We start from the raw sequence: 23,057 nt of genomic DNA on the forward strand, positions 1-23,057 counted from the left end.
ATCCACCGACCTCTCCAAAGCTGCTGGCGTGGGCACTGGAGCTGAAAAAGCAAACAGAGCCAAGCCAGCCCCGGGGTGATGCAGCTTTCCTCAGCTTGGCCACCCACCCACGGGCTCTGCCTTCCCCCAGGACTCACCTGTAGGCTCCATGGTGGCTGTGCTGGCAGACGGAGCCATGGGGAACTGGTGGGGGCTGGCAGCAGGGACGCTGTCCTCGATGGCCACCCCATCCTTGTTGGAGGCCTCCACTGGCTCCTGGGCGCTGCTGGGCAGGGTGTGGGGCACAGGGGGGCCCTGCACCCGCTGAGCTGCGCGGCCACGGCGTGGTGGGGGGCCAGGGCAGGCAGGGACAGGCAGCTGGTAGGAGCCTGTGGGGTACAGGGGCTGCCGCTGGACCACGGCCGATGGCTCCAGCCCCATGGGCTGGTTTGAGACCAGTGTCCCCATAATCACCTGCTGTCCCCAGGTGTAGGATGGGGGACAAGGGGCAGGAACAGAGGGGAGCTGCACCCTGTGGGGGAGCTGCACCCCACGTGAGAGCTGCACCCCTTGGGGGAGCAGCACCCCTTGAGGGATCTGCATCCCATTGGGGAGCTGCAGCCCTTGTTGAAGCTGCACCCCATTGAGGAGCTGCACTTCTGCAGGGAGCTGTACCCCTGGGTGAAGCTGCATGCCATGGGAGACCTGCACCCCTTGTGGGAGCTGCACTCCATTGAGGAGCTGCACCTCCTGGGGGACCTGCACCCCTTGGGGGAGCTGCAGCATCTGTCCCAGGGCCCCTGGCACCCCCTGCCAGCCACTGGCCTGTGCCAGCTGGTAGGTAATGGCGTGGACCTGGGCAGGCTGGGAGGACACCACCAGCCCGGGGACAGAGGGCAGCACACATGCAGTGACCAGTGGTGCCATCACGGCGGTGCTGAAGGTCGATGCCGTGTGCAGACGTAGAGGGAAGCTCTCTGTTGGAGGAAGCAAAGAGGGGTGATGGGGTGAGATAGTGGTGGGTAGAGCCAGTTGTGGGGGTTAACCGGAGGGCAGGAGCACCAGGATGAGCGAGTGCTACTGCTGGACTTGCCATGGTGGTTGGTCAGTGTGGGGTTTGTTGGGGGCAAACTGGCTCCGTCCCCATTGCCATTTTTCTGTCAGCACCTGCCTCAACCAGGTTTGGGAGGGTTTGAGTTTTCATACCACAACTCCCTATTGTAAGGACTTCTTATCCTGCTGATGATGGCCTGACCTGGCCTGGCCTGGCCTGTCTTGAATGATGGATTCCCATCCTCCTCATAAAGAGCAGCCTGACATAATTTCTCCTTGTGTTCAAAGTACTTCTAGACTGGTGAAGAATCTCCCATCACAGCCAATGGAACCCACCACTGACACTGAACTATGGCAAGGAGGCTCTGAAACCTACCCCAGGACCAATGATGGTACGTCACCTGTCTTAGCCACAGCACTCAAAGGGGATGAGGATGAGGATGAGGATGAGGATGAGGATGAGGATGAGGATGAGGATGAGGATGAGGATGAGGATGAGGATGAAGACGACGATGAGGATAGCCTCGTTGTCTACTGCTGCTGATGGCAGTCAGAGAGCGTCACAGAAAATCGCTGTCGCCGAGCGTGGAGAGCGCTCAGAAATCCGGCAAGAATAGGTCGACCGTCAGCTGCCAGATGGCCTTGGGGAGAGAGCATCGGGTTGTCACGGAAATGCACCATGACATCACGCAGGCATTGGGAGCCTGGGTGACGTCATCTGTGCTGTTGTGTCACCTAGCTTATCTGGAGCTGGGGATGTCCCGCAGGGCTGAAGGGATATTGGCACCCGAGGAGATGAGGAAGTAGAGTGGAGAGTGGCGATCACGCCTCTAACTTACAGAGTTTTCTTGAAGCTTTTCCACAGCTGTGGATATGCACCTTGAGTGAGAGCCTTGCTTCCTCCTGTTCCTTCACACTCCCATGAAACAGATTTTCTTTTTTTCTTCCCCTTTTTTGTCCTTTCCTTTCCATACAACTAATACACTTGAATCATGCACAACTTGGAAAATTGTCCATTTGTTCTACGCAAGCAATTTTTTCCTTCTAATTAAATATGTGGAAGGCTTTGAGAAGTGCAGATGTTAGCTCACATAAAGAATTTTATTTCTTCTCTTGTCTACCCTGGAAGCAGTTATCTTTCCGAGCTGTCATAGAATTCTAGAATCATAGAATAAAGGAAGAGTTTGGGTTGGAAAGGACCTACAAACCTCATCTAGTCCAACACCCCTGCAATGAGCAGGGACATCTTCAACGAGATCAGGTTGCTCAGAGCCCTGTCCATGCTGGTCCTGCTATAAAGTTTGTCCTCATCTTTATTATAGGCCCTTCATATTTAAGGAAAAGCCGCAACAAGGTCTCCCTGGAACCTTTTCTTCTTACGCTGAAGAACCCCAACTCTCTCAGCTTGTCCTCACAGCAGAGCTGTTCCTGCCCTCTGGTCATTTTTGTGGCCTCCTCTGGCCCCTCTCCAACAGGTCCATGTCTCTCCTGTGCAAAGGGCTCCAGAGCTGGATGCAGGACTCCAGGTGGGGTCTCACCAGAGTGGAACAGAACAGCAGAATCCCCTCCCTCTACCTGCTGGCCAAGTCCTTTTGATGCAGCCCAGGGTACGATTTGACTTCTGGAATGGTTACTCCATCGTAGAAGGCCACTAGGTTGGTCAGGCAGGACATGCCCTTGGTGAAGCTGTGCTGGCTGTCTCAAATCATCTCCCTGTCCCTCATGTGCCTTAGGACAGTTTCTAGGAGAATCTGTTCCATGATCCTCCCAGGCACAGAGGGGAGGCTGACAGCTCAGTCGTTCTCCAGGTCCTCCTTTCTACCCTTTTTAAAACTGGGTGCCACATTTCCCTTTTTCCAGTCACCAGGGACTTCACCTGACTGCCAGGACTTGTCCGATATCATGGAGAATGGTTTGGCAACCCCATCAGTCAATTCCCTCGGACCCTGGGTACATCTCATCAGGCCCCCTAGATTTATGTACATTCCAGGTCCTCAAGTGGTCATGAGCTCCATCCTCACCTACTGTGGAAGGGGCTTTGCTCCTCCAGTCCCTGTCTTTGTGGTGGAGGCACTTGAACCCCCCAGAAATACCAGCAGCAGTTTGGTCCAGGCTCCAGAGGAGGGAAAGGCCTGAGCTGTAGCCAGGCCAAGAACTCCTTTTGGGAAACCCACAGGGAAGCAGAACGGCACACTGAATATTGAGTTGTGGGCTCAAGAGTCTCATGCAGACCTTTCCCACTGCATGCAATTTGACTACGAGTCAACCGCTTTATTCTACAAATATGACAGCCTGAGTGAGCCTATTCTGAGCTCTCTCTGCTAAATAAGCTGGCTGTACGGCGATGGTTAAACTACTCACAGGTCAGTGGATGAGCCCAATTTAAGTTTCATATTAATCATTTAGCTGAAGTAAATGCATATTAAATATATGAATCATCTAGAAGTAGAAAGTTGTGGGATTTTAATATACTTTCTGCTTCATGTTAGTTAGTAAACTGGATTTGCTGAAATCTTAAGCCGTAGGGGTCTGCTCATATTTACCAAAAGCAAGTACAAACTACACTGCACACTTCCAAGATGAGGCCTGTTTTGCACTTGGCTGACAAGAAAAGGATTTATTCAGACAAAACAGCACCTACAAGGCTATGGACCATAAACAATATGTGCAGCTGAACAAAGCAAAGGCATATATGAGATCAGTGAAAAAGATACAATGAGAAGCAAGAAGACCCCAAAGTGAAATATTGCTATTGGACTGAATCATGGTATGAATGGTCTGTAGAGATATAAAAGTCGATGGTTTTCTATGCACGGGTTGGACCTCTGTGCAGGCACCCAGCTTGAGACAGTGGCAGGATTGGCACCGCAGCGTCCGTTGGGGACGCCAGCAGCCTCCGTTATGGCAGTTGGAGCACAGCTCTGCCAGCTGCGACACTGTCGGATCACGCTCGGAGAGAAGAGTCCAGAGAAGACAGCGCCGCATCGAGTGCAAGAAGGAAGAGGAGGTTCAGGGAACCTCTGAAGGTGGCTCCGCTGCCCAGAAAACAGGCAGCTGCCTGTCGGGAGCAGCAGCAGCTCCCACAGGCAAGAGGAGCCCATGGACGTTGTGGTGATTCTGCTTTCACCACCAAGTGGTGCTGTGTGTATTCAATTGCACTGGGAGCTGCCTGTGCCTGCCTGTGTAGTTCAGAGCAGTCATTAGAGGAAATGTTCTCCTGGCTGCATCTGTTCCCCTGTGATATTCTCACAAACTCTGTCCGCACCGAGTAGCCGGTCCCAGGAAGGGGCACCTGGTCCCCACAGTTGATCCCAAGGAGATGAAAAAAGAAAAAGGCTGAAAAGCCCAGAGGCCTCTGCAAAACGGCAAAGGGCCAAACGAAACATCCCGCACCAAAAACTCCCCCGGCTCTGACAAAAAAAGAGTGAAGAAAAAAAAAGCTATGTGTGCAACAGAAAGCTCCCGAGAGAGTGACAGAGATCCCCTCCCTCCTTAAATAATTAGCATTGTGCTAATGGGATTAAATTCTTTTATTGATCAGCCTGGATATCAGTCAAGCTCTGTCCCATCTCTGCCCCCCTTCCTCGATAAGTCACACCTGTGGGCAGAGCAGTCAGAATGCCCTTGGCTCTCAGACCAGAGCAATTAAAAACATTAGTTCTGTGCTGGGGTGTTCTCTCTTGTTCTCAAACTAAGTCCAAATAATGACTGTGTGAGCCGTGAAAAAGAAAGGTTTCTAAGTCCATGAAGAAAATGAATTCACTTTCAGTCAAACCAGCACAATTCGTTAAGGAGTACCTGCAAACAACAAACACGGAGGTTCTACTCGTGGTTCATGTGCTTTTCTACACCCCAGCTACAGTCGCTGGAGTGTACTTACAATGTTCCTCCTCGCCATTCTCGCGCCATTCCCATCTATTCCATCCCCCTCACTCAAGAAACCGCTTCTGCTGGGGCCAGCAAAGCTGGAGATGTTCACCTGTGCTTGTGAGGTGCAATGCAGAGCAATTGATAGAGATACAGAATAAACACATATAGGAAAAGGAATCAACATATCTTTACAATGATGTTTTAAATCAGGTGTTGCATTCATTTTGTCAAGGAATTCAATGAGCCATTCATGCAGGCATCATCAAGAGATTGCTCTGTTTGATGCAAAATTCTTGGAGATGTTAAATGTTGTCTTTCATGTTTGCTGATGCATCCGTAATGTTGAAGCAACAGATGTTTTTTAAATGGAAGCAGCTTTTTCATCCATTACCTACTCAAGGAAAACAATAATCAAAAATATTAATATCAAAATCCCTTAGCATAGTATAATTCTGCAATATAGCTACCAGGTTTGTGGTGTTGGTAACATATATTGTCAAAAGATCTGCAGCTCTTGGTCTTTCCTTAATACAAAAGGCAAATGAGTTAGTTACATCAGAGGCAAATCAAATCCAAGTATTGACAGGACTGCAGAGCAAAATGGCCCCGCAATGGGGCCTTCGTGGCCTTGTGGGCCGCCATGCCGGCCACCGCAGCGTCCGTTGGGGACGCCAGCAGCCTCCGTTATGGCAGTTGGAGCACAGCTCTGCCAGCTGCGACACTGTCGGATCACGCTCGGAGAGAAAAGTCCGGAGAAGACAGCGCCACATCGAGTGCAAGAAGGAAGAGGAGGTTCAGGGAACCTCTGAAGGTGGCTCCGCTGCCCAGAAAACTGGCAGCTGCCTGTCGGGAGCAGCAGCAGCTCCCACAGGCAAGAGGAGCCCATGGACGTTGTGGTGATTCTGCTTTCACCACCAAGTGGTGCTGTGTGTATTCAATTGCACTGGGAGCTGCCTGTGCCTGCCTGTGTAGTTCAGAGCAGTCATTAGAGGAAATGTTCTTCTGGCTGCATCTGTTCCCCTGTGATATTCTCACAAACTCTGTCCACACCAAGTAGCCGGTCCCAGGAAGGGGCACCTGGTCCCCACAGTTGATCCCAAAGAGATAAAAAAGGAAAAAGGCAGAAAAGCCCAGAGGCCTCTGCAAAACGGCAAAGGGCCAAACGAAACATCCCGCACCAAAACCTCCCCCGGCTCTGACAAAAAAAGAGTGAAGAAAAAAAACTATGCATACAAGAGAAAGCGCCTGAAAGAGTGAGAAAGATCCCCTCCCTCCTTAAATAATTAGCATTGTGCTAATGGGATTAAATTCTTTTATTGATCAGCCTGGATATCAGTCAAGCTCTGTCCCATCTCTGCCCCCCTTCCTCGATAAGTCACACCTGTGGGCAGAGCAGTCAGAATGCCCTTGGCTCTCAGACCAGAGCAATTAAAAACATTAGTTCTGTGCTGGGGTGTTCTCTCTTGTTCTCAAACTAAGTCCAAATAATGACTGTGTGAGCCATGAAAAAGAAAGGTTTCTAAGTCCATGAAGAAAATGAATTCACTTTCAGTCAAACCAGCACAATTCGTTAAGGAGTACCTGCAAACAACAAACACGGAGGTTCTACTCGTGGTTCATGTGCTTTTCTACACCCCAGCTACAGTCGCTGGAGTGTACTTACAATGTTCCTCCTCGCCATTCTCGCGCCATTCCCATCTATTCCATCCCCCTCACTCAAGAAACCGCTTCTGCTGGGGCCAGCAAAGCTGGAGATGTTCACCTGTGCTTGTGAGGTGCAATGCAGAGCAATTGATAGAGATACAGAATAAACACATGTAGGAAAAGGAATCAACATATCTTTACAATGATGTTTTAAATCAGGTGTTGCATTCATTTTGTCAAGGAATTCAGTGAGCCATTCATGCAGGCATCATCAAGAGATTGCTCTGTTTGATGCAAAATTCTTGGAGATGTTAAATGTTGTCTTTCATGTTTGCTGATGCATCCGTAATGTTGAAGCAACAGATGTTTTTTAAATGGAAGCAGCTTTTTCATCCATTGCCTGCTCAAGGAAAACAATAATCAAAAATATTAATATCAAAATCCCTTAGCATAGTATAATTCTGCAATATAGCTACCAGGTTTGTGGTGTTGGTAAAATACATTGTCAAAAGATCTGCAGCTTTTGGTCTTTCCTTAATACAAAGGGCAAATTAGTTAGTTACATCAGAGGCAATCCAAATCTAAGTATTGACAGGATTGCAGAGCAAAATGGCCCCGCAATGGGGCCTTCGTGGCCTTGTGGGCCGCCATGCCGGCCACCGCAGCGTCCGTTGGGGGCGCCAGCAGCCTCCGTTATGGCAGTTGGAGCACAGCTCTGCCGGCTGCGACACTGTCGGATCACGCTCGGAGAGAAAAGTCCGGAGAAGACAGCGCCGCATCGAGTGCAAGAAGGAAGAGGAGGTTCAGGGAACCTCTGAAGGTGGCTCCACTGCCAGAAAACTGGCAGCTGCCTGTCGGGAGCAGCAGCAGCTCCCACAGGCAAGAGGAGCCCATGGACGTTGTGGTGATTCTGCTTTCACCACCAAGTGGTGCTGTGTGTATTCAATTGCACTGGGAGCTGCCTGTGCCTGCCTGTGTAGTTCAGAGCAGTCATTAGAGGAAATGTTCTCCTGGCTGCATCTGTTCCCCTGTGATATTCTCACAAACTCTGTCCACACCGAGTAGCTGGTGGCACCTGGTCCCCACAGTTGATCCCAAAGAGATAAAAAAGGAAAAAGGCAGAAAAGCCCAGAGGCCTCTGCAAAACGGCAAAGGGCCAAACGAAACATCCCGCAGCAAAACCTCCCCCGGCTCTGACAAAAAAAGAGTGAAGAAAAAAAACTATGCATACAAGAGAAAGTGCCTGAAAGAGTGAGAAAGATCCCCTCCCTCCTTAAATAATTAGCATTGTGCTAATGGGATTAAAATCTTTTATTGATCAGCCTGGATGTCAGTCCAGCTCTGTCCCATCTCTGCCCCCTTCCTCGATACGTCACACCTGTGGGCAGAGCAGTCAGAATGTCCTTGGCTCTCAGACCAGAGCAATTAAAAACATTAGTTCTGTGCTGGGGTGTTCTCTCTTGTTCTCAAACTCATTCCAAATAATGACTGTGTGAGCCGTGAAAAAGAAAGGTTTCTAAGTCCATGAAGAAAATGAATTCACTTTCAGTCAAACCAGCACAATTCGTTAAGGAGTACCTGCAAACAACAAACCCCACATTCCTTCTTATGCGTGATCCTTCTTCTGAGCCTACAGACCACCATTATACTAAGAAGGCAGAGAAATGCAGAAGATAGGGTTTAGGCATCAGCTACCCACGTACTGTCCCTTCATTATTGCTGATTTCCTACATGACCTTGCTCAAAGCCTTCTTGTCTGCCCCGGATTTCTCATCTGTTTCAGAATGATAATATTTATTCCCATTAAAAACCATCCAATGTGGGGATATGTTAACTGTTAGGATTAGAAAACCAGCAATAAGTAGGATTCATGTTCAAGAGAGGGGAGTAATCAACCTAACCGTGTCCCTTTTTTGCCAAAATACAGTCTGGATTTGTTGCCAGTCCACCCTTACTTCCAGTAGTGCTACTGCCTGTGACCATGTCCCGTTCAATGACACGAAGGTGCCTTCTGGCTGGCACTTGGGGCAATGACTCACTGTGTTTGGACTTTCTCTTCCTTACGCAGCTCCCGCCTCAGTGGATGTTTTGACCCCCATGGGTTTGGGGACTCAGCGGGTTTTCTCTCTTGGGCTGTTTAACACTGGGACCTTCCCACCCATGTCCTCTGACTGGGGCTTGCACAGCAAAATGTTGGCTGAGGTACAGTTTGCAAATCAGCCCTTCCCGTGCAGCTATTGATATAGGTATGTGATGGGGAGTAGGCAATAGTGCAATATTTTTCAGGTATGGAGCCCTCAGGGCTCTGTCAGGGATTGTCATGCAGAACTCCAGGCATAACAAAGCAGAATTCTCTCTCTCTCCCCACCCCCCCCCCCATTCTCCCCTCTCCCCCTTCCCTTCCCCCCCCCCTCCAGCCTCCTCTTCTCTTTCTCTTCTCTAAAAAACCTTCAAGGACACAAAGCACAAGGGATACACGTGTTTCTTTCTATTTTATTTTAGGTTCTTGAAGGTTGGTTAGTTGGTTGCAGGTGTTTAAGGTTGGTTTAGGTTAGTTGTTCTATGCTGGTTTGGGTAGGCTGTTCTAGCTAAGTTTAGGGCCACCTCATGGAGCAGCAGGCACCCAGCCCAAATGGCCCAAAGAAGCCGTGGCAAGGGGCCATGCTCAACGCTGCAGAGGAAGGCAAAAAACCCCCGGAGACGCTTGCTGTCCCACCTGGGGGAAAAAAAAAAAGCCTTCCTCCCCCCAGCTGCAGGGCACGAGAGGCCATCTTCCTGGTGCTTGAGCAGCAGGCAGGAACTGAGCCAAAAGGGCCCAGAGGAGCTCTGCAAAGTGGTCATGCTCCATGCTGCAGAGGAAGGCAAAAAACCCCCGGGGACCAGGGCCAATCTGCCCCGGGGGAAAATTCCTTCCTGACCCCAGTGCTGGCGATCGGCTGTTCCCTGAGCATGTGAGCCAGACCTGGCTCCTTGTCCCACAGGCTGCTCACGCCTCCCAGGACCTGCCCAAGCCCTAGCCTATCCTATCTTAAGCTGGAACCATCTCCCGGACTTGGGAGAGTGCCCAAATGCCTCTGACCTAATGGACCATGGGGGCAAGAACGCTTCGAAAAATCCTTCCAACAGTCCTGTCAAGAATTCCTGACCAAACCTGGGAAGAAAAAACAAAATGCCAGAGATGAGAATTACTGCATGCAACAAGAAGACACAACAGAGATGATGGAGGAAAACAGCAAGAGGGGAGGGAGAGGAGGAGCAGAGAACACATAAGTAAATGAGACCCTTGCATCTCACCCAATCAGAGGAGTAAGAGAAGGGTTCCAAAAGACCAGGCTCTGAATAAAAAGCATACCTCGTAAGGTTTTGTCTCCAAGTCTCCAAAGTTTTCATTTTTTTAAGGCAAGGTGCAGATCCCACAGTGTCCTTCCGGTCCCTGACAGTCTCTAGCGGTCTCCAGTGGGCTTCTGTGCACACACACACACACACACACATCTAGTTTTTATTTTCTATATGCCCATATTTCTATTAACTCTATACTCTGTATACACGTCTACAGGGAGAAGGAGAGAGAAAGAAAAAATGTGAATTATTTGTGCAATGTGAAAACCTTTTCCCTTGAAGGCAAGCTCCAGCTCCAGCGCTGTCCCCCGCTGTCTGGTGGCTCCTAAGGTGTCCCCCGGCGCTCTGGGGCTGCCGAGCAGAAGATGGCAGCGAGTCTCCTCGCCTCTTCCCCAGGCCCCAGGGCAGAGGAGATGCCCCGGCATGAGGGCCGGGGGTGCGGGCTGGGAAGCCGGGCTCACCTGTGGCTCCAGAGCGGCTGCTGGTCCGGCCCATCCCCGGAGGGGGCTAGTGGCGGCTGCGGGGGCGGCGCCGCTTGCGGCCAGGCGCCTGTTTGGGGGCTCTGGGAGAGCCCCCGGCCGTCCTGCGGCGCTTCGGGCACCACGGCGCCGCAGGCAGTCCGGCCGTGCTGCTGGAGGGCCCCTGCAGCCCCGCCTGAGGCGGATCCACCTCCATCGCCTCCTCCTCCTGCCGAGGCGGATCCACCTCCATGGGCTCCGCCTCTTCCCGGGGTGGGTCAACCTCCATGGGCTCCTCCTGCCTGTGGGCGGTGTTGCTGCTCCGGACAGGCAGCCGCCGTTGTTTGGGCGGTGGAGCGATCCCGGGGGGTCCCTGAGCCTCCTCTCGCTTCTTCCAGTTGATCCGCGCTGTCGTCTGGGGGTCTTCACTCGTAGCGATGTCGCGGCTGGCACAGTTGTGCTCCAACTGCCATCACAGGGGCTCGTGGCGGCCCCCATAAAGTTGACAAGGCACAAGCATATACTGTTGCTCCTGTGTGGGATTAAATCTGAGAGCAATTACTGAGGCCAACCTGTGACTGCTGACCGGGAGCCATCACTGCCCATGTTTACATGGTGTTTGTGTCACTTCTTGGCCCAGCAGCACACAAGACAAGGTGCCTCTGTCCTGTACTTGGAGAGATCGGGGAGTTGTTGAGGCAGGTGGTCAAGTTGGGGGTGTCAGGAACATCAGGGATGGTGTCCTCACTGTCCCCCTGCCCCACTGCCACCACTCGCTGCTCTGCGCAGCCGCCCTCTGGCACGTACTCTGAGAGGTCGGGAAGCTCGCTGAGGAAGGTGGTCAAGCCGGGGCTGTCGGGGACATCAGGGACAGCATCCTTGCGCTCCAAGGTGTCGAGCCAGGAGAGCAGGTTGTTGATGGTGGTGTCCTCGGCCTGCTCAGCCACCTTCACCGAGGCCTTTTTTGGCTCCTGCTCAGGCTGATCCACCGACCTCTCCAAAGCTGCTGGCGTGGGCACTGGAGCTGAAAAAGCAAACAGAGCCAAGCCAGCCCCGGGGTGATGCAGCTTTCCTCAGCTTGGCCACCCACCCACGGGCTCTGCCTTCCCCCAGAACTCACCTGTAGGCTCCATGGTGGCTGTGCTGGCAGACGGAGCCATGGGGGAGTGGTGGGGGCTGGCAGCAGGGACGCTGTCCTTGATGGCCACCCTGTCCTTGTTGGAGGCCTCCACTGGCTCCTGGGCGCTGCTGGGCAGGGTGTGGGGCACAGGGAGGCCCTGCACCTGCTGAGCTGCGCGGCCACAGCGTGGTGGGGGGCCGGGCCGGGCAGGGCCGGGCAGCTGGCAGGAGCCCATGGGGTACAGGGGCTGCCCCTGGACCACGGCCGATGGCTCCAGCCCCATGGGCTGGTTTGGGACCAGTGTCCCCATAATCACCTGCTGTCCCCAGGTGTAGGATGGGGGACAAGGAGCAGGAACAGAGGGGAGCTGCACCCTGTGGGGGAGCTGCACCCCATGTGAGAGCTGCACCCCTTGGGGGAGCAGCACCCCTTGAGGGATCTGCATCCCGTGGGGGAGCTGCACTGGCTGCACCCCATTGGGGAACTGCACCCCGTGGGGGAGCTGCAGCCCTTGTTGAAGCTGCACTCCTTGTTGAGGAGCTGCACTCCTGCGGGGAGCTGTACCCCTGGGTGAAGCTGCATGCCATGGGAGACCTGCACCCCTTGTGGGAGCTGCACTCCATTGAGGAGCTGCACCTCCTGGGGGACCTGCACCCCTTGGGGGAGCTGCAGCATCTGTCCCAGGGCCCCTGGCACCCCCTGCCAGCCACTGGCCTGTGCCAGCTGGTAGGTGATGGTGTGGACCTGGGCAGGCTGGGAGGACACCACCAGCCCGGGGACAGAGGGCAGCACACATGCAGTGACCGGTGGTGCCATCACGGGGGTGCTGAAGGTCGATGCCATGTGCAGACGTAGAGGGAAGCTCTCTGTTGGAGGAAGCAAAGAGGGGTGATGGGGTGAGATAGTGGTGGGTAGAGCCAGTTGTGGGGGTTAACCGGAGGGCAGGAGCACCAGGATGAGCGAGAGCTACTGCTGGACTTGCCATGGTGGTTGGTCAGTGTGGGGTTTGTTGGGGGCAAACTGGCTCCGTCCCCATTGCCATTTTTCTGTCAGCACCTGCCTCAACCAGCTTTGGGAGGGTTTGAGTTTTCATACCACAACTCCCTATTGTAAGGACTTCTTATCCTGCTGATGATGGCCTGACCTGGCCTGGCCTGGCCTGTCTTGAATGATGGATTCCCATCCTCCTCATAAAGAGCAGCCTGACATAATTTCTCCTTGTGTTCAAAGTACTTCTAGACTGGTGAAGAATCTCCCATCACAGCCAATGGAACCCACCACTGACACTGAACTATGGCAAGGAAGCCAAATTTTCCTGCAGCTTCTAGATTCCCAGCTTACTTCTACTGAAACCACAGTCTCAGCGGATACAATCGTACACTAGATCTGATACAATTCTTGTCAGTTGTAATAACAGATGCATAATGAGGATTTTTTTTTTTTTTAATGTTAGGGTCTATTATTGCTGCAGATAGCAGAGGTGATGACTTGAAGTTAAAAGAAGAGCATCTTTCCCCTCCACCTGCCCTGTTCCTGACAAGGCACAAGCATATACTGTTGCTCCTGTGTGGGATTAAATCTCGCAGCAATTACTGAGACCAACCTATGACTGCTGACCGGGAGCCATCACTGCTCCCGACAGGCAGGTGCTGTGTTTTGGGTGGCGGAGCCATCCCAGGGGGTCCCTGAGCCTCCTCTTGCTTCTTCGAATTGATCCGGCGCTGTCGTCTGCGGCCTCTTCTCTCACAGCGATGGCACAGCTGGCACAGCTGGGCTCCAACCGCCATAACGGAGGCTCGTGGCGTCCCCAGCAGACGCTGCGGTGGCCGGCATGGCGGCCCCCAGGGCCATGAGGCCCCATTGCGGGGCCATTTTGCTCTGCAGTCCTGTCAGTGCTTGGATTTGGTTTGCCTCTGGTGGAACTGACTCGTTGGCCTTTTGTCTTAAGGAAAGAGCAACAGCTGCAGATCTTTTGACAATATGTTTTACCAGCACGACAAACCTGGGAGTTGTGTTGCAGAATTCTACTATGCTAAAGGATTCTGATATTTCTTTAGTGCTGTAGTGTTAAGAATGCAAAACGTGTTTGAAGAGACAGTGCTTTTTTGGCTCCAAGCCAATTCTATGGATGTTCAAGCGTTTCCAGAAATCCTTCTTGCAACAACCCTCTTGTGAATTAATGAGAAAATAGGGGGGGGAAAAAATCAGCACATAAAACAGCTGTGACACACAGCACTGAAAAGTCTCCACCGGACACTCCACGCACAAGGAAAAAGCCCCATGGAAGGGTGGGCTGGCACAGCGGGGCCACCGGGCTGTCGGCAGCGGTTGTAGCGGCGGCAGCTCCAGGAGGCTGCCCGGCTGGAGAAGAAGGGACAGGGGCGGGAAGAGTTTTCCCTCCAACTCTCTCTCGGGAGCAGCCAAACCGCGCGACTCCCGCTCGTTCCCGCCTTTGCCCGAACACGGGGCGGGGCCGAGGAGCGACGGCTCTGCCATCCGCTCGTCGGGGCTGCTGGGTCGGTCTTTGCGGGAGGCGGTAGCGATTGGTCGGGTCTGTGTCCAGCATGGCGGCCAAGGCGAGCAGCAGCCCCTCTCAGCTGCTGCTGCAGCTGCTGCCGCTCGGTAACCGGCGCCGCGACGCTTCCGCGCTGTCCCGGTGCCCGGGCGGGGCTGCGCTGGGGTCCGTCTTGTGCCCGGCGGGCGGGCGGGGACGGCGAGGCCGCTTGTGGGCACGCGTGGGTGGCGCGGCCGGCGCCGCCGCTTGGCGGGCAGCTGGAGCGGGGGCAGCGGGTGTGCCCGCCGGGTCCGGCGGTGTCGGCCGGTACGGGAAAATCCCGTAGAAGATGGTTCAGACTTGTGAGTATTATTTCTGCTTGTTGTTGCTGTTTAATCTTTTGTTTGCTGAGGGAAAACTTGCTGTAAGATCTGTGAGCAAAACGTGGTTTTGAATATTTGCCAGCTGAGTAGTTTCTCCCTTGGACTTCATCTCTAGGGGGTGATGGGTTCAGGGCAGCCGTGCCCTTCTCCCCCCTCCCGCCTCTCCCCGCCTCCCCCTCCCGTCTCCAAAACACTTTCAAGGACACAAAACACAAGGGATACAAGTGTTTATTTTAATTTTATTTTCGCTTCTTGAAGGCTGGTTAGTTGGTTGCACTTCTTTAGCGTTCGTTAGGTTCTACGCTGCTTTGGGTACGCTGTTCTAGCTAAGTTTAGGGCCGCCTCGTGGAGCAGCAGGCACCCAGCCCAAATGGCCCCAAGAAGCCGTGGCAAGGGGCCGTGCTCAGTGCTGCAGAGGAAGGCAAAAAACCCCCGGGGACCAGGGCCAATCTGCCCCGGGGGAAAGTTCCTTCCTGACCCCAGTGCTGGCGATCGGCTGTTCCCTGAGCATGTGAGCCAGACCTGGCTCCTTGTCCCACAGGCTGCGCACGCCTCCCAGGACCTGCCCGAGTCCTCCCCTATCCTACCCTATCCTACACTACCCTATCCTACCTTGAGCTGGAGCCATCTCCCGGCCTTGGGAGAGTGCCCAAAGGCCTCCAGCGCTGTCCTCGGGTCGGTGGCGCTGTCCCCCGGTGTCTGGTGGCTCCTAAGGTGTCCCCCGGCGCTCTGGGGCTGCCGAGCAGAAGATGGCAGCGAGTCTCCTCGCCTCTTCCCCAGGCCCCAGGGCAGAGGAGATGCCCCGGCATGAGGGCCGGGGGTGCGGGCTGGGAAGCCGGGCTCACCTGTGGCTCCAGAGCGGCTGCTGGTCCGGCCCATCCCCGGAGGGGGCTAGTGGCGGCTGCGGGGGCGGCGCCGCTTGCGGCCAGGCGCCTGTTTGGGGGCTCTGGGAGAGCCCCCGGCCGTCCTGCGGCGCTTCGGGCACCACGGCGCCGCAGGCAGTCCGGCCGTGCTGCTGGAGGGCCCCTGCAGCCCCGCCTGAGGCGGATCCACCTCCATCGCCTCCTCCTCCTGCCGAGGCGGATCCACCTCCATGGGCTCCGCCTCTTCCCGGGGTGGGTCAACCTCCATTGGCTCCTCCTGCCTGTGGGCGGTGTTGCTGCTCCGGACAGGCAGCCGCCGTTGTTTGGGCGGCGGAGCCATCCCGGGGGGTCCCTGAGCCTCCTCTTGCTTCTTCCAGTTGATCCGCGCTGTCGTCTGGGGGTCTTCTGTCGGAGCGATGGCTCTGCTGGCACAGTTGTGCTCCAACTGCCATCACAGAGGCTCGTGGTGGTCCCCAACGGACGCTGCGGTGGCCGGCATGGCGGCCCCAGGGCCACGAGGCCCCATTGCGGGACCATTTTGCTCTGCAGTCCTGTCAGTGCTTAGGTTTGGTTTGCCTCTGGTGGAACGGACTCATTGGCCTTTTGTCTTAAGGAAAGAGCAACAGCTGCAGATCTTTGTTGGTTTTAGGTTGTGTCTGGATGATTTGGATGTGACTGCAATCTCGCTGGGACACGTGTCCCCCCACTCATCACCAGGCTCGATTGGGCTGTTTCTGCTGTCTCAGCAGATGTCCCCTTCCTCCTTCCCTGCTCCCCGTGTTTCCCTGCCTTGCTCAAAGAGGACGACCTTCCCCGCTAGAGGCGAACCATTGCTAGGTCAAGGGGATACGGTAGCTGCGCTGTGCTTGAGAACCTGCAAACAAGCTCAGGGTCCATTAGTAGGAGAACCTGGGGTAGTCAAGCTTCCAAGACTGCAGACACATCCAGGTGAGACACTGCATGGGGTAGGGTGGCTGGTGGTTGGAGTTTGGTTGTTGAGGTTTTTTAGGGTGTTTTACCTTCGTTGTTGAAGTTGAGTTGATTTAGATGGGTTTTTAGCCTGGTGATTGTAGGCTGGTTTCAGTGGTTCTATTTAGCTTTGGGTTGTTTGCTTTAGGTCATTTTGGTCAGGTTATGTCATTAGGTTTCATATTTTTGAGGTTGGTTTAGATGGGTTGTTTTAGGTAGTTTTGTCCTTTATCAGATTGTTTTGAAGTAGTTTGAGATTGTTTAATGGTTGTTTTAGGTTAAGATTGGTTGGTTTCGGTTTGTTTAGCTTGTTTGGTTACATGTTGCTTAGGGTTGGCTGAGAAATGCCGGTTTATGTAGTTTTAGCTTGTTTTAGGTAGGATTTTTTAGATCATTTGGTTTGGGTAGGTTTGTTTTAGGGTGTTTAGGTTGGTTTCTTTTGTTTGGTTTAGGTTGGTTTAGGTAATTTGTTGTAGATTGTTTAAGGTTCTGCTTAGGTTGTTGGTGGCTGATTGAAGTTTTTTAAGGCAGACTGGTCTAGGTTGTTTAAGGTTGGTTTAGGTGAGTTGTTCTATGAGCTGTTCTATGAGCTGTTCTATGCAAAAAACCCCCGGGGACCAGGGCCAATCTGCCCTGGGGGAAAAAATTCCTTCCTGACCCCAGTGCTGGCGATCGGCTGTTCCCTGAGCATGGGAGCCAGACCTGGCTCCTTGTCCCACAGGCTGCTCACGCCTCCCAGGACCTGCCCAAGCCCTATCCTGTCCTATCCTATCCTCCCTCGAGCTGGAGCCATCTCCCGGACTTCCGAGAGTGCCCAAATGCCTTTGAGCTGATGGACCTTGGGGGCAAGACTCCTTCCTGTGCCTGGTGGGACACCAGTGGCTGTTCCAAGCACAGAAGAAATTCCCTTGGCCTCTCCACTGCTATCCAGCTCAAAAGGATTTCCATCCATGAGCTGAGTGTAGGTAGTTAGGGTCTGGCGGCCGGAAGATCTCGCGCTGTACGGAAAGATAGTAGCCCCTCCCTAGGTAGGTAGCAGTATGTGAGGCAAGCAGACGGACGTGACGTTGTAAACCTAAGGTATATAACACTGTGATATCTGTTAATAAACACCATTTGCCGTCCACCACATTGGTGTCTGCGTGCTGATGGACCGAGCGACCTGGGATGTGGTCGCCGTGCTGCTCCTGAACCAGGTCGTCACTGCCTACTGAGAGGCAACAAGTGGTGCCGAAACCCGGGAACATCGCCTGGATTCGGGTGAACAGCGGCCGGAGCGATAGGACCAGTCTGGCGGGGAGGACGCTCCCGGACCCGTGAGGAGGATGGAAGCCCTCGTGAAGGTCGTATCTCAGTTACATAAACAATGGGGTATTGATTGCAAGTCTAAAGATTTTAGTCTCGCAGTTGCGAGGCTCTTGCAAATCGGGGTTATTGAACAGCCGGTGGAAATTCTCCACCCGGAGGTGTGGGACAAGTGCACTAAAGAGCTTGCCGACGAAATGATGTCCTCGGGTAGTGGGAAAAACCTTAAGTCGTGGGGGAAAGTTGTAAAAGCTCTGCAGAAGGCTAGACAAGCGCAGGAAACCTGGAAGGCAGCACAGGCTTGTTTGTTGGCCACCCCACCTTTGGGGGTCGGGGCGGCTACGCAGACCCCGCAGTCCCCAGATAGTGACAATCCTGCTAAACCTAAAGGTCTGCGAGAGGGCGACCCCCCCGGGGCGACCATGCAGACTTCGCACTCTCCGGATGATGACGATCCGGCTGAGCTCAAAGATCAGCGAGAAGGCGAAAATGAGACGCAGGAGCGAGTTAAATCTTTTTGGGGTGGTTTAGTCGAGGAAGCCAGGCGTGCTGCTGAGAAAACAGAGTCTGAGGGAGTTGGGACGAGACCCCCGCCATATGCGCCCCAAGATGGCGCCCAGCGCACGGGGGAGGAGAGGGATGAAGAAGTTCTTGGGGGGAATGGCATTCTTGGGTGGAATGGTGTCCTTGGAGCGCACAGGGAGATAGTGTTGGCAGAGAATGTGGAGAATGACCTTGCAGGTGCGAGCGAGCTCGTGGAAGTGAACAATAGAGCACTGAGTTTTGGGGGTGGAGGCGTGAACAAGGGGCGGAGAGCCGATGGGGGTGTCTACTTGGAGAGCTGCCATAGGGGGGTGGACACCTCCCCGAGCAGGAGGCGGGGCGAGCCAAGAGGGAGGGAACGGCCCGCCCGGACTGGGCGGGGTTGGAGTAGAGAGCGGCCCGCCCGTGTGGTGGGCGGGGCCAGAACTCAGGCGCTTTCAGTCCAACTATTAGAAGCGACGGCCGTGGTGCTGGCGTGTGGACTGTTCCCAACTGAACACCTCAACATAGTGACCGATTCCATGTTCGTAGCCAAACTTTGCTTGGCCATGTCGGGGCCTGGTGTGTCAACATCCACAGCTGCTCTAATGCTAGAAGAAGCACTTTCCTCCCGAAAAGGAACCATATCGGTCATCCACGTCAACAGCCACGACCCAATCGAAGGGTTTTACCAGATCGGCAACGATAAAGCAGATGCCGCTGCAAAAGGGCTATGGACACTAAGAGATGCCCGTCAGCTACACGAGTCCCTCCACATTGGAACTAAGGTTCTAGCAAAGAGGTGTGGGATTTTGACCACAGACGCAAAGCACATAGTAGCTACGTGTCCCCACTGTCAGAAAGCACCACTGTGGTCCAGTGGAGTCAACCCCAGAGGTCTCAAAGCCTCCGAGGTGTGGCAGTCGGACTTTACGCTCTGACAGTTGCTGAAACCTCGAGCATGGCTAGCAGTAACCGTGGACACATATAGCGGGGTGATCGTAGCTAAACAGCATCTTAGGGCCAACTCCAAAGCAACCATTCAACATTGGCTGACAGCCATGGCGTGGCTCGGTGTCCCTAACCAGATCAAAACAGATAATGGTTCACATTTTGTGTCCAAATCAGTCCAAGCATTCGTTCAGAAATGGGGTATCACTCTAACACATGGGATCCCGTACAACAGCACAGGACAGGCGATAGTCGAACGAACGAACCAAACTCTGAAATCTAAGCTGGAAGTCTTAGCAAACTCAGAGGGTTTTGCCAACACCATTCCCTCGGGAGATCAGGCTCGCTTGCTAGCGACTGCTTTGCTAGCACTAAATCAATTCCCGTTCGCTGTAGTCACTTTACTCACAAAAATATTGCACTAAGGTAGAAGCACAAAAATTTTTAAGACTGTTACATTTTAGCTAATTTAGTTTTGCATAGGGAGGGGGGAAATGTAGGTAGTTAGGGTCTGGCGGCCGGAAGATCTCGCGCTGTACGGAAAGATAGTAGCCCCTCCCTAGGTAGGTAGCAGTATGTGAGGCAAGCAGATGGACGTGACGTTGTAAACCTAAGGTATATAACGCTGTGATATCTGTTAATAAACACCATTTGCCGTCCACCACATTGGTGTCTGCGTGCTGATGGACCGAGCGACCTGGGGTGTGGTCGCCGTGCTGCTCCTGAACCAGGTGGTCACTGCCTACTGAGAGGCAACAGCTGAGCTTGGAAGGTGGCCCTGCCAGCAGATCACCTTGCAGTGGAGAACCTCCAGCAGCCTCATGCGAGGTCTTCCTCCCTCAGCCCCTGCCCTGTGATTCCACCAGCTCCTCAAGTGCTTCCTCTGGGATGTGCTGGGGCTGCCCCCAGGCCAGCTCTGGCGGTGGACACGGGACCTGGCTGCTCCTTTTGATCCTGCTCGGGGCATTGTGAGTGCTGCATTGCCGGGTGCTGGCATTGTGACATGGGGGTGACAGAGCCAGGCGTGTGCAGCCCCGCCCACCCCAACTCTGCCCAGCACCCTTGGGAGGAAGCCTTTGGGGTGCTGGCCCCAAATCAGTCCCTGTCGTCTACAGGACAGGGGAGTAATCAACCTAACCGTGTCCCTTTTTTGCCAAAACACAGTGTGGATTTGTTGCCAGTCCAGCCTTACTTCCAGTACTTCTTCCTACAGCCCTGTTACGAACTCCTGACCAAACCTGGGAAGAAGAAACAAAATGCCAGAGATGAGAATTACTGAATGCAACAAGAAGACACAACAGAGATGACGGAGGAAAACAGCAAGAGGGGAAGGAGAGGAGGAGCAGAGGACATCTAAGCAAACAAGATCCTTGAATCTCACCCCATCAGAGGAGAGATAGAAGGGTTCCCAAAGACCAGGCTCTGAATAAAAAGCATACCTCGTAAGCTTTTGTCTCCAATCTCTAATTTGCTGCTCAGCCTCAGGTCTGCTCTGACAGTAGGCCACATTTCTCTGCCTCATTTCAGCATCTGGATGCTTCAGAAGAAATGTGTGAGCTGCTGCAATAGCCTTTGCAAGGTTATGAGCCTAAACAGGGATGGGAAAATAGGAAGGGGGGAAAAGGGTTAATGGGGGAAAAAAAATCAAAGTTTACCAGTTTTTGTCAACAAATTTTCCTGCAGCTTCTAGATTCCCAGCTTACTTGTACTGAAGCCACGGTCTCGGCAGATACAATTGTACACTGGATCTGATACAATTCTTGTCAGTTTTACTAACAGATGCATAATGAGGAATTTCTTTTTTAATGTTAAAATCTGTTATTGCTGCAGATAGCATAGGTGATGACTTGAAGAGCATTTTTCCCCTCCACTTGCCCTGTTCATAAAGCTGACAAGGCACAAGCATATACTGTTGCTCCTGTGTGGGATTAATCTCACAGCAATTACTGAGGCCAACCTGTGACTGCTGACCGGGAGCCATCACTGCCCGTGTTTACGTGGCGTTCGTGTCACTTCTTGGCCCAGCAGCACGCAAGACAATATTCCAATAACGTATCTGCCTGATGGTGTTACAGAGTTCGAGCCAACGGCAGGGACTTGTGTGTGATCTGCCACAATAGCTTTTGGAAGGTCGTGAGCCTAAAGAGGGGTGCGAAGAAGAGGAAAGGGGAAAGAAAAAGTTAACTGGGAAAAAAAATCCAAGTTTCCCACTTTCTGTCAACAAACTTTCATGCAGCCTCTATATTCCCCAGCTGACATCTAGGGAAGCCACAGTCTCAGCAGATACAATGCTACACTAGAACTGATACAAATCTTTCCTGGTTTTTTACTAGATGTATCACTAGGAGCATGTTTCTTTTAATGTTAAAATCTATTATTGTAGCAGATGGCATCGTAATGATTGTAAGTTCAAAAGAAGACTTTTTCTCCCTTCCTCCCGTACTGCATTTCTATTATTTACAGAGGGAGAGAGAAAGAAAAAGTCTGAAGTATTTGTAAACTGTTAAGAAACTTTTCCTTTTTCCAGGCAAGGTGCAGGTCCCACCGTGTCCTTTGGTCTCCGACGTTCTCCAGTGGCGTCCTGTGGTTTCCAGCGGTGTTCTTCAGTCTCCCACGGTCTCCTGCGATCTCCGGCGGTCTCCAGCAGGCTTCTGTGTGCATGCATTTATAGTTGTTATTGTCTATATTTACATATTTTTCTAAACTATATTGTCCATAGACACATATATAGGGAGAAGGAGAGAGAAAACAAGAGTCTTAATTATTTGCTGAAATGTGAAAACCTTTTTCCTTTTAAACCAAGACGCAGAGCCAATGGTGTCCTGTGGTTTCTAGCGGTGTCCTTCGGTCTCCGACGGTCTCCTGCAGTCTCTGGTGGTCTCCTGTGGGCTTCTGTGTGCACACATTTATCGATTTAATTTTCTATATTTACATGTCTATGGGACGAGGAGCAGGAACAGAGGTAACATAGGACCCATCTCAGGTTTGTTTCCACAACTCTCCCCAAGTACAGGATGTTTCGGAAAGATGGACCCAATTGGAAATCACTCTACGTGTGATATTGGGATTGTGTTTTTGAAACACCCTGTAGTATTGCTTGAGACACATCCCCTGGTTCCTCTGCTTCCAAATTTGCATGAAGCCTTGCATCAAGTCCCAAGCTCCATTCAATAGAGTCTGGTTAGGCACTGGCGAAAACAGTGTTAGTCCTATACCATGTCTGAATAAAAATTTGTCCCACACCATTTTCCCCTTGTAAAAGAAAGGAAAACTAATATCCAAAAAATCCCCAAACATATTAAAATGACCAACCATACATCAGTAAAAAGAAATCAGTAATTCAATAAAGAACACTGATAGTCAACAGAAAACGAAGGGACAATCCACCGGGTGCTGATCCAGTGCTCTTTCCCGTGCTGTACTCTTTGCATGTATTTCATTAGTGGCTTCGTGGTTGTTCCTGTCGCCTGCCGGCGCTGACTGGCACAGTCACTGTCACTGCCCCCGCTGGCACTTCATCCCCCCCTGCTGCAGGATGACACACCAGCCCTGCAGCTCCGCAGCGAGTCAAGCCCAGCGTGGCATGTCCCTGCCCTGGTCACGGCGAAGGGCTCCTGTGCCCAGCCCAGCAGGGCAGCGGCATCAGGTGGTTGCAAAGGTTGCATTTCACTCCAGGAGCCGAAAGCCGAGTTGTTGGGAGTGCCCTGGGAACTCGGCTCGTTTGAGAGCCCAGCCTGCAGCCCCGGGACAGCAGCAGCTGTCCCTCCTCTGAGAGGTGGGGGCGTTTCTGGAGGGAGCGTCACCCTCCGAGGCAGAGGACAGAGCTTAGGAAGGCTCGGTTCTTCTGGACTGTGACCCGCCACAGAACGTGCAATGGCTGTAGAAGTGGAAATACCGATTTTCTTGAGTGCTGTAGTGTTAAGAATGCAAAACGTGTTTGAAGAGACCATTGGTAGCCATAGGCAGTTTCCTAACTGGTTGACGGAACGAAAAAATAATAGTTGTATTTCAGCTGCTCTAAGCCTTTGGTTTTTCTGTGTCTCATGTGTTTCTTTATGGCCCAGGTCTGTAGAAAACACCAGTTGTGAGCTGATGTTGCTCTTCTTT

At 52.9% G+C, this 23,057-nt stretch overlaps 2 long non-coding RNA genes across 3 annotated transcripts in view; one reads left to right on the forward strand and one right to left on the reverse strand.

The window, feature by feature from the left end:
* LOC309437035 overlaps positions 1-23,057 on the forward strand; it is a 168,123-nt gene that overhangs the window by 118,097 nt on the left and 26,969 nt on the right. The gene's annotated exons all lie outside the window — the stretch shown is intronic.
* On the reverse strand, positions 9,020-10,613 carry LOC309437031. 2 transcript variants are annotated; one of them, XR_014183467.1, is made up of 4 exons: positions 10,347-10,613; positions 10,154-10,236; positions 9,899-10,010; positions 9,020-9,697 (listed from the first exon to the last, which is right to left on the reverse strand). It is a non-coding gene; the product is annotated as an uncharacterized lncRNA (long non-coding RNA). The 2 variants fall into 2 exon arrangements; XR_014183468.1 differs by lacking the exons at positions 10,154-10,236; positions 10,347-10,613 and having other exon boundaries at positions 9,899-10,068.

The sequence above is a fragment of the Streptopelia decaocto genome, assembly GCF_964273445.1.
Source record: "Streptopelia decaocto genome assembly, chromosome: 2".
Lineage (NCBI taxonomy): Eukaryota > Metazoa > Chordata > Aves > Columbiformes > Columbidae > Streptopelia > Streptopelia decaocto.